We start from the raw sequence: 3859 nt of genomic DNA, 5'->3' as shown, positions 1-3859 counted from the left end.
CGTCCCGCCCACGCCCACCGGCCGTCCATCGGTCGGCAAGTCTCTACACCAGACTTCTTGAGCAGCTAGCAATCAGGCGCGAGCTAAAAATACCTGCAGTGGTCGACGTCCCGATCGATCAACGATGGGAAATTTTTGACGGAATTTTTCCGGAAAAAATCGAAAAAAAACTAGAAACGATTAAAATGTTTCCAGAAAAATTAGACAAAATTAAACTTCTCAGACGAAAATTCAGATGTGTAAGGCGGGTTCACGATCAACTTACTTACGCTGAACTTGTTTTCCTAAGCGAAAACCCATTTTTATTCTGTCTATTACACACGAGCTTAAGAGTGTGTTTACGATACTTCAGCGAAACGAAACTCTTGGACTCATTTCTCATTGTGTTTCTGTTAGGTTTTACTGCAAAAACGAGGCGGTGACCAAGCGAAGGACGATCTGGGCGATTCCGTTTAGCATAAGGAGCATCGTGAATGCTCTTCGCGGACGACAAAACACGCTGCCTTTTGAAAACACGTTTAACGCACAGGAAGGTGATCGTGAACCCGCCGGAACCCACCTTAAAAAAAATCTTCAAAAGGTTTTCCAAAAATAACCTTTTGGAAAACTGAAATCTCCGATCAGAGGAGTGTAGAGTAGCGCCCCCCGACGCCCAAGTTCACTGCCCATACGAGGTTCGGGACCGTCACAGCGAGCTTGGCGGCCCGCCAGAGCAGCGGCAGCGGGGCAGGCCGGTGGCCCGGCAGCTCCGCGGTCCTTCCCCCCCGGCGCGGACCCAGCCAGACACTTTTCACTTTGCCACCGGTCCAGCTACTTGCACTCATGATTGCTCTGATCGTTGCACTTTCACCTTTCACCCTGCACCACTGCAAACGGCCGCGTTTTTAGGTCCGCTCGTTCAACCTACGATACTTTGAAACAAAGGGCGCAATTTCTGTTCAAGCGGTTCCCCTTATATTTGTCAAAAATCGATTCGTCGATGTGCCATAATTATCGCAGAAAAGAGCTCGATTTTGGACAAAAATCGATGTCGCGATTAGCGAAATCGCCAAAGCGAATCGAAGAATCGTTATTGGCAGAGGTGAGAAGCGGAAAAGCGTACTCGCAGAAAAAGAAAAACACTTTGCTTAGCATACCAATTTTAATAATAATTGGCGGGAGTATAGCTCGTATATTTTTTCTCGACTAATAATTTTGTTGTTTTGAACCACGCACAAGGCACAGCACTCCGTCGTAGGGTAGGGTTAAGCCTCTATAGACGGTTCAGCCCCACGAGAGGGGACGAGAGCAGCACAGCACATCACCCAGTGCGAAGCGATTGTGTCTAAACGACAATGTAACGACGTCGTCGGTTTTGCCCTCGCCTCGACGGCGCGTTTCGATCGTTTCGGAACGTTATGGTTCCGCAAAGTCGTATCGCTCCGCCGCGCCCAACTGTCAGAAAGAAAGGAGTGCACCGGAAATAAAACGTGTGTAATGTGAGGTGTGCGAACGCCATTTTGGTGGATTTAGTCTCGTGAGGCTTCAGAGGTTCTGAGCCAGTCACAGTCCTCAAAACCTCTGAGGCCACCAGTCACAGTGAGGCAGCCTCACCGCGACGGCACGGCTCACACGAGACTAAACCCACCATTTTGTACACTCCAGGGAGTACAAGTGTGAATTTTCTTCTGAAATTCACGAGCCTGTGCCTTCAAGGGTGATGTGTGTGTACCGACTGAGAATGCGCAGCAGTGTTGCGGGCTTGCCTACCCAGTTAGCCCGTAAGGCGCCATGGCCCCTGCAGCACTGGCGGCACTGGAAAAACTAATGTTACCTTGGTAACGTTTCATCATGTGACCAAGACCGGCAACGTTTCCTGACGCGACCTACCCCATGCAAAAGGATAGGGCCATCACAAACTGGTTGCATCACCAAACGTTACCTGGTTTGGTCGCGTCAAGTTTTTCCAGTGGGGTATGCAATCCCGCTACACTGCTGTGCATTCTCAGTTACACCTGGTATGTGGTATTCATTCACTCACCCACAAGTGTGCGACATTCACACACTTGCGTTTCCGGGCGGATGGGAAGAAACAGAACGGAATGACAAAGGCGTGTCGCGCCCTTGTTGCACCATGGAGGTACGATACACGCCTATCGCCTCGCCCCCGACTGCTGGCTGCTGACTGAACTTAGGCTGCTTTGGAAACGATCCTTTGCCCTCCGCATATCTGTCTGTCTGTCTGTCTGTCTGTCTGTCTGTCTGTCTGTCTTTCTGTCTGTCTGTCTGTCTGTCTGTCTGTCTGTCTGTCTGTCTGTCTGTCTGTCTGTCTGTCGACTGATGCGGAAAAAATCGCTTTCGCAATTTGTCATGGAAACACTCATGTGTGAGGAAAAGCCGTGCTTGAACGCGCTGCGGAATCAGTCGTGCGGCTGTCTGTGTTGCACACTCTTTTGGCTGCGAATCCAGTGAGCGTGGCGTCACATATCCAAGTCACACAGGCGCGCGGCGGCGACACCCCGACATCTGGTTTGGAGATGGCCGAGAAGAGCCGCGCGCGAGCTGAGCCTGGCGCTGCTTGACGCAGTTCGCCAGGCAGCATTACGGATTGAGTCCTCTATCAGTATTTGATCCCGATACCACAGGTATGTGTTTGTCTGTGTGAGAGGGAGGAGGGGGGGCTCTGACTTTCCTCTTGTTCCTCGCCCTCTCCTGAAGACAATGTCCTCCTCTATTGATCGGGTGGCGGCCGGGGCGCCGCCGCCGCGCCGGGCGCGCCGTACTTCCTGCCGGGCGGTGGTCTTCTTGTCTTCAGTCGAGTCCAGCGCCGTCGAGCCCACGGGAGAGTGCCCCCCCCCTCCTTCACATTGCAAGCCCTCATTCAGGTAGTCACATCACATCACACTATTGCCTCGCTGCCTGCCGGGCGGCGCCCATAGCCACACTATAGCATGATAGATCTCATAACGACAACACTGTAAAAAGGTTTGTCGGAAATTTCCGAACAATGAACTGGAAAATTTGCAGCCCGAACAGTTTGGAAAATTCGAAATCCAAACAGTTTGGAAACACAATTTTCCAAACTATTTGGAAGTTTCGAAACTTTTTAGAGATCTCTGAAAAACGTTTGACTAACATTTTTGAATATATTGGCGAATTGTCATTTATGATGCGACTAAACTTGGTTCTGGTGTAAAATGGTTCCTTTTTTCTGTTCCAAATTGTTGGAATTGGAATTGGAATTTCCAAGAACAGGATTGGAAATTTTGTTTTCTAACAACTGTTTAGAAAATCGCGAGAACTGTTTGGAAAATTGCGTTTCCAAACTGTTCGGACAGAATTTTGTTGGAAAATTCCGACTTTTATTTACAGTGAACGCGGGCTTTGTCCATTGTCCTCGGGGCAAAATGGAGGCACTGCCGTGATTTTTGTACCGCATGAGGTATACTTTTGACACGGCGCCCCGTTTTGAAAAAAAGTACCCTTTCTGCCCTGACGCAGTCTCACAGTCTCACGGGTTACGTCCGTTATCCTCAGGGCGAAATTTGCACCTATCTGAAACAATTAAGTGAATAATGTCGCACACTTGTAGATAACTACAACAATTCGCTCACATGGAAGGAAAATTCACACCTGTACCCCCTTGAGTGCACGAATGGGCATTCACACACCTTCAAGTGTGCGACATTCACACACTCGCCTTTCCAGAGGTAGGCATACTGCCGTGATTTTTGCACCCTTTGGGATACTTTTACCACCGCCTCATTTTTAGAATAAAGTAGGCCTACCTCCCCTGCCCCGATGTTGTTCTTTTCCCGTTTTGCTCACGTCGGAGTACGGTCTCGGGCAGTACAACTCGCGCGGGCCCAGCTGACCCCCC

Source organism: Frankliniella occidentalis, unplaced genomic scaffold, assembly GCF_000697945.3.
Source record: "Frankliniella occidentalis isolate FOCC.00 unplaced genomic scaffold, Focc_3.1 Scaffold223, whole genome shotgun sequence".
Lineage (NCBI taxonomy): Eukaryota > Metazoa > Arthropoda > Insecta > Thysanoptera > Thripidae > Frankliniella > Frankliniella occidentalis.
The sequence above is the reverse complement of the archived record's forward strand: the minus strand, read 5'-3'. Positions refer to the sequence as shown.